The sequence below is a fragment of the Sus scrofa genome, chromosome 7 (genome assembly GCF_000003025.6).
Source record: "Sus scrofa isolate TJ Tabasco breed Duroc chromosome 7, Sscrofa11.1, whole genome shotgun sequence".
In the NCBI taxonomy this organism is placed as follows: Eukaryota; Metazoa; Chordata; class Mammalia; order Artiodactyla; family Suidae; genus Sus; species Sus scrofa.
In genome coordinates this window covers 4188382-4200301 of record NC_010449.5, presented here as the reverse complement: position 1 = coordinate 4200301, position 11920 = coordinate 4188382, and the positions used below count along the sequence as shown (strand labels likewise).

Sequence of the window (11920 nt, the reverse complement as noted above, 5' to 3'; positions counted from 1 at the left end):
ATTGTCAGGCTCAGAAATGTGCCCAAGGGACTCCGTAGTCACTTAGCATCCCAGAATGTCAGATCTTTTTTTTTCTTCTTAGGGCTGCACCTGCAGCATGTGGAACTTCCCAGGCTAGGGGTCAAATCAGAGCTGCAGCTGCCGGCCTACACCAGAGCCACAGCGACGTGGGATCTGAGCTGTGTCTTTGACCTACACTGCAGCTCAAGGTCACCACTTAATCCTTAGCTGCTGAGTGAGGCCAGGGATTGAGCTGAAGTCTTCATGGATACAGTTGGGTTCTTAACCAGCTGAGCCACAGTGGGAACTCCCAGAATGTCAGATTTAGAACAGAGTCTTGCCGTTCTCTAAGTGGGCTCCCAGGAACCGCCCCCCCCGGGGGGGGGGGTTGTTCCTTGGGGGGTGCCTCCCGGTCGACCTTTAAGAGCAGGTGGGCCGGGAGTTGAGTCAACATTTGACCCCCCCCCCCTGAGTCATTTTCTTCAAGTGGGGGCCCTGGGGAAGCTTTCTCATGAAGAAACTTTTCAGTGCTACAAAGTGGTTTATCACTTGGGATGGATCAGGTGCAGCTTCGTTGTAAATGTGGGGAAACGGAGGCTCCGAAGGAGGGAGAGGGACAGTCGTCTCTGGCGACACAGCAGGGCTGGCGTCCTGGTCTGCACACTCCTCCCGCGGCCCCTCCAAGAAGTCCTGTGTTTGGCTGGGCTGAGAGGTGAGCTGCTGGAACCAGCTCCATGGGTGGCTCCTCTGAAAGGAGAGGGACAAAATCAAAACTCGAGTGACCACTGGGTGACAGATGCTGAGACCATCTACACACTGACTGGCTCCCAGCAGCCCCCCAGCCCCTCCGCGGGGGGCAGCCACGGGAGGAGACACCGCCCTGCAGCCTGAGCCCCAGGGCGGCCGCAGTGGGAAGAGGCTGCTGTGTGTTTCCGAGATTTGGATGCCGAGAGGCTGCCTGACTCAGGGCAGCAAGGCCTGTTAGGGTCGAGGCTCAGAGCCACATCCAAACCCCAGCCTGCTGTGCTGGGCCACATCCTAAGACACTTACTTGTGTATGTATTTATTTATTATTTTGTCTTGTTAGGGCTGCATCCATGGCATATGGAAGCTCCCAGGCTAGGGGTCGAATCAGAACTGTAGCTGCCGGTCTACACCACAGCCACAGCAATGCCAGATCCAAGCTGTGCCTGCGACCTACACCACAGCTCATAGTAACGCCAGATCCCAGGGATTGAGCCCCCGTCCTCATGGATGCTAGTCAGGTTCGTTACCACTGAGCTGCAACGGGAACTCCTTTTTATTTTTTTTTAAGGGCTCATGAAGTCAGCAGCTGCCAGTGGCCTCAAGCCTTCCAAACACTTGAAACTCAGTAAAAATAAATATGAAATAACTTAAGCTTTCCCTGATCTGGCTCGAAAGTGGCCTCCTCTCCACGCCGTTCCCCCGGGGACACAGCCTGTCTTCAGTGGAGTCCTGATCGCCTCCCTCTCCAGGCTTCCGTGACCCGCCACACGCAGCCCAGCCCAGCTCCCGCTCTGGGTAGAAAACATTGCTCAATCTGCCTCAGCTTTGGGAGGGCCTGGGAGCGGCGGTCCCTGGGGACCCCCAGGGCCTGTGATTGGCTGATTAGATGATGGGGAAAGTTGTGGGCTGTGCAAGGCAAAGTGTGTTCGTGACGGACCAACCTTCCAGGGGGCAAGATGTTTCTAATTGTCTTTTTTCTTTTTTTTCGCTTTTTAGGGGTGCACCTATAGCATATGGAAGTTTCCAGGCTAGGGGTCGAATCAGAGCTGCAGCTGCTGGCTGACACCATAGCCACAGCAACGCAGGATCAGAGTCACATCTGCAAATTATGTTGCAACTTGCAGCAACACTGGATCTTTAACCCAATAATCGAGGCCAGGGATTGAAGCTGCATCCTCATGGATACCGGTCACATTCTTAGTCCTCTGAGCCACAGTGGAAACTCCCTCCACCCTCCAACTGTCTTCAATAGACAGTAGGTCTCAGCAACGTGCCAGCAACTTCTGGAGATGTTTCAGCTGGGTTTGTTCACCCTGTTTGAGGCTTCTCCCTGCTGGACCCTGTCCAGCCTCTGATCATCTAAATAGTCTACACAGAGACTGGAAGTCATTTTGAAAACACGGGACGGGTGTGGGTGCCGGGAGGGGGAGGGGAGGAAGGATGGAGAGAGGGAAGTGGGAGGAAAGCCTGGGGCTTGTGCCGACTCTCCTGGGACGCCTGATGGCTGCCATCCCTCTGAACCGTGGCTTTTCAGCCCCGCTGCCCACCGTCTCTGCCCCTTGCTCTTAGGGGATGCTTGTTAAGTTAGTGATGCTCTGATGGGGGCTTGGGTGTGGCCATGGGGTCTGAATATTAAGGCTTGAACTCCAGGCTTGCTTTGCCAGCCCTAGAGGTAAACACGCTATCCATCAATTTAAAATTAAACCATAAATCTTCAAGAAAACATTTGAGCTTAAGTAGAAGGCTGAATACATTACTCCAGGGGAGCACAGAAAAGTACAAAGAAGTTAAAACCTCTTTCAGCATCTTTTTCATTAATTTTTCACTAGTTATTATTATGGTCATATTCCCTCCCACTGGAAAGGGGTATTTTCTACATTACTTCCTAAGAAGATGCCTCCCCCCCCAGGCAACTCAGTCCTAACATGCTCTTATTCCTTTTTTATTTTTTGCCTTTTTAGGGATGCACCCGCGGCATAGGGAGGGTCCCAGGCTGGCTAGGGGTTGAATCGGAGCTGCAGCGGCTGGCCTATGCCACAGTCACAGCAATGCCAGATCTGAGCCACGTCTGCAACTGCAGATCACGGCCATGCTGGATCCTTAACCCACCGAGTGAGGCCAGGGATCGAACCTGCGTCCTCATAGATACTAGTCAGATTCGTTACTGCTGAGCCACAATGGGAACTCCCTATGCTCTTCTTTATTCACAACTCCTGAGCCAAGACATGGCTCAGCAAAGTGCCTCTTGGCAGATCAAGGGCAAAAATAAGACCTGAGAGGGGGCTTGGTGGCCCTGGACCCCAGAAGTCGCTGGAGCTGCTGTGGCTGGGTCAGGAGAAGTGGACACCGACTGTCCCACCCCAACCCCTTCTTACATGAGCAACAGCTATGAGCCCCTTCCTGCTCCCCCCACTGCCAGGCCGCACTCTCTCAGTGTGGGCACGTCCCTGGGGCGGGGGGCTCCCGTCTTTGTGACTTTGTGAGCTCAGAGGAGGAGTCAAGGACCCGCAGTGAGTGAAGGCAGCATTCTTTGGCGACACGCTGCTTTCTGACCCCCGGTGGGTTCCCGGTAGAGGATTCTGGGAGAGTCCTGATGAGGATACAGCAGGCTGCCCACCTCAAGGGACAGATGTGCCCTGCCGTGTGGTGTTCGGTGGGGAGCCCCTCGGAGTCCCCCTCTGCTTGTGATGGCAGCGAATGCAAGCACAGGGCCCGCAGAGCCCCAGTGCCGGCTGTGCGCCTGTACGCCAGAGGTCTGCCTCGGTTTTTGTTGTTGTTGTTGTCTTTTTAGGGCTGCACTTGTGGCATATGGAGGTTCCCAGGCTAGGGGTCCAATCGGAGCTACAGCTGCCAGCCTGCACCAGAGCTCACAGCAACACTGGATCCTTAACCCACTGAGCGAGGCCAGGGATCAAACCCGCCTCCTCTAGGGTACTAGTCGGATTCGTTTCCGCAGAGCCACGACAGGAACTCCTGCCTTGGCTTGTTTTTGAAGAGGGGACATCGCTAGCCTCTAACTGGGTGCTTCTTTGCCTCTCCCAGGGCTGGTATCTTTCTCTCCGAGCCTGTCCAGGTCACAGGTCACTTGGGAGCATCTGGAATGGGCTGGGCTGGACCTCGTGGGGTGACAGTCCTCACCACTCTCTTAAGAGCTGGGAGATTTGGAACTGGTGGCAACTGGTAAAGTTTTCAGGGGTTGGTAACCAGCTGGTGCCCCAGGTTCTGGGATCAGCTTTCTTCAGCTCTTTGACATTTGGCGTCAGAGGCGTCAGGAAGCTGGCACAGGAGAGGAAAGAACCTTGCCTGCCTGGTCACAGATGCCACCAAATGGACAGCTTTGAAAGACTCAGCCAGAGTTCCCTGGTGGTGCAGCAGGTTAAGGGCCTGGCATTGCCACTGTGTGGCTTGGACTGCTGCTGCAACTCAGGTTCCGTCCCTGACCTGGGAATTATTGTATGCCATGGGTGAAGCCAAAAAAAAAAAAAAAAAAGAGGAAAGGAAAAGAAAGATTTGGTCAACAGTCCAGAGGGTCCCACGGAATAGCCCTGGGACAGCTTTCAGAGCAAAACCTCTCCTTCCCCGACTGCTTAGCATCTGCCTGGATGTTGGCCAGAACCCATGAGCATGGCGTTCCCATCGTGGCGCAGCAGAAGTGAATCTGACTAGGAACCTGAGGTTGCAGATTCGATCCCTGAACTCACTCAGTGGGTTAAGGATCTGGTGTTGCCGCGAGCTGTGGTGTAGGTCACGGATGCAACTCGGATCTGGCATTGCTGTGGCTGTGGCGTAGTCCAGCAGCTGTAGCTCCAATTGGACCTCTAGCCTGGGAACCTCCACATGCTGGAGTGTGGCCTTAAAAGGACAAAGGACAAAATAAATAAATAAATAAATAAAAGCACCCATGAGCACCACAGTGCCGAGATGCTTGGGTTGACGCTGGTGGCCGTAGCAACGGACAGAGAGACCTGGTCCCTGATAAGATCCAGGCAGGGAGGGGAGGCCAGGGCGGAGAGGTGTAGGTGGGCTCGCTGGAGAGTGGAGCCCCCTTCCTGCTTAGATGGAGCCCCAGGGGGGTCCATTACAGGTGCCGACTGTGGTCAGACGCCGAGGAGCAGGTGCAGCTCAAGCCCAGAGCTTGTTAGACACTCAGGCAATAGTCAACCCCTGGGCTCCATCAAATAGGAGATTGGCTGCCACAGTCCTGACCATGGGCCGCTGACCTACTATGTGCCCAGCCTCGTGGAAATATATACATGGAGGATTTTTCTGGAAAGAGAGTGGGTGATATCTCTCCCGCCAGCTCTTCAGGAAGGCTCGCCCTCACCCTGCCGAGAAGGAGACAGGCCGGACCCCGCCCCGCCCAACCCCGTGGAGAGGGGAGGGCTGCGTGTGGGAAGCCTGCTGTTGAAGCACCGGGCTCCGTGCAAAGCTGTGAGCGCTCATCCCTTCCCGGGACCTCTCTGTGCCTCAGTTTTCTCATCCAGGAAATGGGGCCAGGGAGGTGATCTAGGGGCCTCTCCAGTCCTGCATGCCCGTGTGTCTGGGGCGGTGGAGTAAAAGTTTACGAGGCACCTTTACTGGTTTGTTTTCCTCTTTCTCCTTCCGTTTCCTGGAAGCCGTCAGCTGGAGGTGGGACGAGCTTTCCAAATGGACAGGTTTCTTGTCCTGCCTTCGCTCCCTCCCTCCTGCCTGCCTTTCGTCCTAAGCTTGCAAGTGTCACGCTAAGGTAGGCAATTGTAAAAAGTCATTTAAGCCGGCCTCCATCCTCCTTAAGGGCCAGATTCTCGGCTCCTCCTCCCAGCCCCTCCCTCTGTGGCTGGCAGGTCACCCGTCAGAATTCTCAGTGGTCTCCCCGTGCTTCTTCGGTGCCAGGGAGCTTCAGCCCAGCCCTGGCCTGGCAGCATCTGAAATTGTTTATTGGCGGCAGTAATTCTCAACCCAGGAAAAAAAACAAAACAAAAACCAAAACAAAAAACCAGTGCCTGGAGATTTTAGTGCAAATGGTCTTCACTGGGATTTTTTTTTTTTTTTTTTTTTTTTTTTTGGTCTTTTAGGGCTGCACCTGCAGCATATGGAGGTTCCCAGGCTAGGGGTCGAATTGGAGCTATAGCTGCCGGCCTACACCACAGCCACAGCCACGCCAGATCCGAGCTGCGTCTGTGACCTACACCACAGCTCACGGCACTGCTGGATCCCCAACTCACTGAGCGCAGCCAGGGATTGAATGTGCAACCTCATGGATCCTAGTCGGGTTTGTGACCGCTGCGCCACGATGGGAACTCCTTCACTGGGGTTTTTAACCTTTGCCACGTGATGCTGCTGTAGACTCGCTCTGAAAGCTGCTCTTAAAGGGACTAGACTTCCTGTTGTTGAGGGCAAGGCCTCCTCACCTATGGCCGTGGAGGTCGTTCTCCTGTTTTCTGATAGGACTGCTCTGGGCGGTGCCCCGAGATGTGCGGTCACCCACTGAGGTGAGCAGCCTCTGAGAGGGTCCCCAGCGACCCCCACGTCACCCCGCCACCGTAGCCCCCTCCCCTTGAGCCTGGGCTAAACTTAGAGTGACTTGCTTCTAACCGATTGAAAAGAGCAAAAGTGATGGAATGTCACTTCCAAGATTTGGTGACAAAAGTCTGTGACCTCCGTCTTGCTTGCCCTGTCTGACGGTCTCTGCCCCTCCCTCTCCCTGTCCAGAGCTCCTGATCTCAGGGAAGCAAGCTCGGATGTTGTCAGCAAACATGGAAGGAATGTCTCCAGCCAACCTCCAGCGGGGACGCCCCAGCACGAGCAAACTTGAACGTGAAATGCCCCCAGTGGAGTCCTGTGATGACTGCTTGCTGTGTGGGCCTGTGAGAGAGGCCCCGGCTAAGCCACGTCCAGCTTCCTGGCCTGCAGAGATAACACATGTCTGCTGTTTTAAACTTAGGTGTGGGGGTCATTTGTTACACAGCAATGGACAGCTGATGCACTTCTCAGAGAAGAAGTGGCGCCGTATCCTTGGGAAGGCTGGGCGTTCTGTGGATTCTGAGCGTTCTGTGGATTCTGAGGTGTGGAAGGCTAAGAGAACACCCCCGGGGGCAGGTGCTAAGTGGCCGGGGCCCAGGCTGCGGAGGCCCCGAGGCAGGTGCCCGGGAAGCAGAATCTGCTGGCTGGACGCATGCTTTGCAAATATCAGGGCACGTTCTGATCGCCTGGCCTGGGAGCCCTGTGAAAGTGCTCCTTCTGGTTGAGTGGGTCTCGCTGGGGGCCAGGGACTCTGCAAGCTTCCAGGTGATGCCGCAGGTCTGGGGACCGTGTGTAAGGGGACAAGGAGCTGCACTGTCCCAGATGGCGTGTCTCTCTATTTTTCAAGCCTTTGTTCTGACCTTGACCTGGTGGCGCCGCTGGAAGCCCAGGAAGTGCCTCTGCCCTTTGGACAGAGTTTAGAAGGAGGAATAGCGCCGTCTTGAGGCCACATGGGGAAGCGGTGGCGAGGAGGGACCAAAGGGAATCTTGGATTTGGGCTGAATCACAGCAAGTAGCCATTTACATAAGCAAAAGCGGTCATTTAGTGGCGTTTCACCAAGTTCTAGTTATTATGCCTGGCTGGCCACCTGTTCCTCCGGAGAGATCCAGACCTGGAACGCATATGCTTTTTTGGGTATAGATTCCTTAGCACCGCTTCCCACATCTTCCTCCACGTCCCCAGACCGCAGAGGGACAGGAGCCCTGGGCGAGGAGCACCAGGCAGCCAGGAGAAAGGCCTCGGAAGTCTTTTTTGTTCAAACGGACTATTCATGTGAAGCAATGGATTGTGTTTATTACAGTATAAAAATAATTTCCTCCCCAAATATCTGTGCAGAGCTGCTATCTTGGGGAGACCGCCTGACTGACAGGTGACCTGGGGATGCGCCTCGGACCGCTGAGCAGCCCTGCCCCCACTCCAGCTCCCCACGACTGACCCTGAAACCCCACCTCCGACTCCGACCCTCCCCTTTCCTCCCCCCACCCACCTCCCGTCTTGATCCATTCCCTCCACTCCTCCTCTCTCACTGTCAGCTCTCTCCTGCCCTCAGTCTGGTCTCTGCCAAATGTGGGTCCAAGGTCAAGTGATTCAACTGTGCTCCAGGCACCCCCCATGCCCTGGACCTCCCGCCACTCCCTCATGGGGACAGCCCACCCTCCTGGGGACAGGCTGCTCTCCTGGATGGACCCCACCCTCCTGGGGACAGCCCTCCCTCCTGGAGAGGGTCCATCCTGGATGCCCCCCATCTTCCCCAGTACGTGCCCCTCAAAGGGCTCTCCGCCACCATCAGTCTTCTCTCCGTGGGCTCTTGCACAGCAGCATTTTGAGGTGGAGAGGGTTCCCCTCAATGTCACGTTCCTTATGCCGCCTCTCCCGAGCCTTCCACACCCAACGCTTTTTTAAGCCACAATTTCCCCAAACTTGCCTGGCGCAAAGCACACGCCGAGCCTGTCCCAACAAGGCAGGTTTTTGGTCTCATCCCAGTTCTGGGAGGAGTTTGGGAATCTGCATTTTGACATCCTTCTGGGAACATGTCTCCGGAGGCAAGCTTGGGAAACACGCTCTTACTCACCCAGGACGCCCCCTCCTAGAGCCCCGGCATCCCCGGGAAGTAGTCCTCCGGCGTAGCCCCAGCCAAGTTCGACGTGGCCTCCTCTCCCGCCTAGAAGATTAAGGCCATCTGCTCTGTGCTCCTCAAGTTCCCACCCTCCACCGCCGCTCTCCTGCTTCTCCCCCCCACCCCCATCGAGTGCCCTCGTTGCCCATCCTCCCTGGCACCCGGCCCTGCCTGCCTCACCCCCTTACCCACACGGGAGATGTTTCCTGCATCAAAGGATCGTCTCTTTTCTTTTGTTGGGGTCGGGCTTGCTTACATCCTTCAGTAATTTTTCTTCTTTCTCCAGTTCTCAGACCGGCCCCTGGCCCTCTCCTCTGCCCTGTCTGCTCACCCAGGGCACCTGCAGGATGCTCTGCAAGGCCTTTGTGAGCCCTGGTTGAGCCGGGCAGGGGCGGTCGTGGTCAGAGAGCCGAGGCCGCCCGGTGGGCCATGGACCGTGCAGTATGGGGGTTTTGTGTCCTTCCCGGGCTGGCTCCCTGCAGACACATGGAGTCATGAGAATAACCGCGGAGAACCCACGGAAAGGGGGAAACGCCACTGCCGTGTGGCTCTGAGGCCGCAGGGGCTCCTCTGCACAGACGGCCACGCGGGTCCCGGGAGAGGGCCCTCGGGAGCCTGAGAGCATCTCATCTGGGCCAAGGGCCGCCTCCGGACTCAGTGCCCAGCATCCGGCATGTTTACAGCCCGATGTGCTGATTTTGTTGGACTTAAAAAATAATCATGTATTGAGATGAAACTCACCTAATATAAACATAAGCGTTTGTTTAAAGGAGCCATTCGGTAGCATTTAGCACAGTCACAGTGTCGTGCGATCACCACCCCATCGAGTTCCAGAATGTTTTTATCACCCCAGAAGCGATCTCTCCCCACCACCCCCTGCAGCCCCTGCACCTGCCAATCTGCCCTCTGTCTCTGCGGATTCACCTCTTGAGGAGGTTGCCTGTAAAAGGAATCGGACCGTATGTGGCCTCTGTGACTGGATTCTTTCCTTCAGCATCTTGTTTTTGAGGTTCATCCGTGGCGTAGCCTGCATCATGCTTCAGCCCCCCCCCTTTTTTGCTTTCGTGATTTTCTGTTGTGGTCTAATACACAAAATGTACCGTGGAAATGATTTTTAAGCCTGGGGTTCAGTGGTGTGAGATGCAGTCCCTGCCATGCAGCCCTCGCCTCAATCTCCAGAACTTTCTCATCGTCCTCTGCGGAAACGCTGTCCCCATCCAGCACTGACTCCTTCCCCGCACCCCCGCCCACCCCTGGCAACCACCGCCCTCTGCTGACTCTGTGCGTTTGCTGCTCGAGTGTCTCATACACATGGAATGGGAGGCCCTTAAAGGAAAACAGGCTCTCGTGGGTCGTCGTCCTCTCTCTCCTGCAGCTCAGGACTCCCCACGTTTTGTCTGCTGATGGGAATCCAAGGATGACACGCGGGCTGGAAATGCCGCGTCACTGGAGACTCACAGCCGCTTCTGACCAGGAAGCGATGAAAGATCCAGGAGAACCCAATGCCTCTTCCATCTTCTCCTAGAAGACCGATAGCTCCAGGCAGGCCACTGACCACGATCGGTGGCTGTTACCGAGTCCAATCGCATACTGCTCGCTGCAAAACGGACCAAAAAATTGAGAGGATGAGTTACTGGGGCAAAGAATAGCGACTTTCTTTGGAAAAGCCAGCAGAGCGAGAAGATGGGGGACGAGCATCCCAAAGAACCGTCCTGCCCACGTCAGAATTCAGGCTCCTTTTCTGCTGAAAGGGGAGGGAGCAAAGTCAAAGATTTCCTGGTTCCCATCAGGCTCGGAAAACTTGGGTGCATTTCCTCCTTCCTGCATCTCTTCGCGGGGGCGGGGAGGGGGAGCTGGTGAGACGGTTTCCTTGAGCGCACAAAGGTATTTTAGTTTAATGCTCAGTGCTTGGAGGCGGGGTTCCCGGAGATGGGCCATTGTGCATAATTTAAGCTCCTAGCTGGCATCGCTTTAGTGATTAGTGGTTGTGATAGACTATAGAGTGTCTTCCCTGCAATGCGCGGTCGGAGAGCGTTCTTTTATGAGGACCTCGTTATTCCACCTGCGGTCTGAAACCGGGACAGGCCTGGGAGAGGAAGGTTGGCTGGACACCCAGCTCCTTTCTCTGGCTGCATTGTGGTGACTTCAGAGCAGCTCGTTGGCACAGACGGAGCTGCGTCTCTTCCATCTTTCCACAGACCTCTTCCGAGAACCTGCGATCAGCAAGGACCTGAGCAAAGAGAAGTTTAACCAGAGGAGGAGGGGCTGGCAGTCCGAGGATGGCCCTCAAACAGACATGTGTCTCCTAGTGGCCTCCCAGACTATTTTAAGAAGAAAGTAGGAGAGTCTGTAGAGCTGTGAGGCAAAGCTCTAGTTGAACATTTTTTTCCAACCCCTGTGAAGGCAAATTACTTCTTCTTCTTCTTTTTTTTTCTGTCTTTTGTCTTTTTAGGGCCACACCAGAGGCATATGGGCATACGGAGATTCCCAAGCTAGGGGTCCAATCGGAGCTGCAGCTGCCAGCCTACACCACAGCCACAGCAGCTGGGGATCCGAGCCACCTCTGCAACGTACACCGAAGCTCAAGGCAACGCTGGATCCTTAACCCACTGAGCGAGGTCAGGGATGGAACCCACGCATCCTCATCGATCCTAGTCGGGTTCGTTAACCACTCAGCCATGACGGGAACTCCAGCAAACTGCTTCTAACCCTCTTCCTTGCCTGGGATTGAAAAGGATGCACCTGCCATATCAGTGATTATATGCCTTGGACCAAGCCCAGCATAGCACCTGTGGGCAGGGCTGCTCTTTGTTGAATTTGTTGTAGGTTATAGTCATTCCCTTGGGTCTGTTCGGTTTCTGCAGGGAGCAGGCTGGTAAATTAGATGGAGACAGGGTTGGCACCACCACTGCGTACCCACGAGGTCTTTAAAGGTGCTACAAATTTCTTCTGTCCGCCTCCGAATGCAGTATTATTTTTTGATTGACTTCCTGGACAGAGAGGGGGTATTTTCAGAGGTTTCTATTTGGGGTTCTCCACTAAGACAGGACTTAGCCTAAGGACCAGGGACCTGGTGGTGCAGCTAATCCAGCCGCCAAGTATGCAAGTTACCGTTGCGCGCTTGGAGCGCAAGGAAGTGGCCATAGGAGCATCCGTGGAACCAGCAGGACCACTGCAAGTTGGACGCGAACCAGGACTCTGTTTGTTGCCTGGCCCCTCAGGCCCCCACTCTGACCATGCTGAAGTTGAGTCTCCAGGGGTGAATGTCAATTCAGACCCAGTTGCCTTGAACTGTCTGCGTCTCCCCTGTCCCCTACTGCAGTGTAACTGGAGTCATTACAAAAAGGGGCTGTTTGGACACACAGAGAGACCTGCGTGGAGGAAGATGGTGTGAAGCCCCAGGGAGAAGCCCCTGTGAAGACGGAGGGTTGGAGCCATGCATCTCTCAGCCAAGGATGCCAGAGATCGCTGGAGAACCACCAGCCGCTACCCGAGGCAAGGGAGGATCCCCTCCAGGTCGGAGAAGGAGCATGGCCCTGCCGACACCTAATTTC

The 11920-nt window shown here is 55.3% G+C and overlaps 1 long non-coding RNA gene across 1 annotated transcript; it reads right to left on the bottom strand.

Moving 5' to 3' along the window:
* On the bottom strand, window positions 263-8933 carry LOC110261765. The gene is made up of 3 exons (XR_002346274.1): window positions 8555-8933; window positions 8322-8411; window positions 263-747 (listed from the first exon to the last, which is right to left on the bottom strand). It is a non-coding gene; the product is annotated as an uncharacterized LOC110261765 (long non-coding RNA).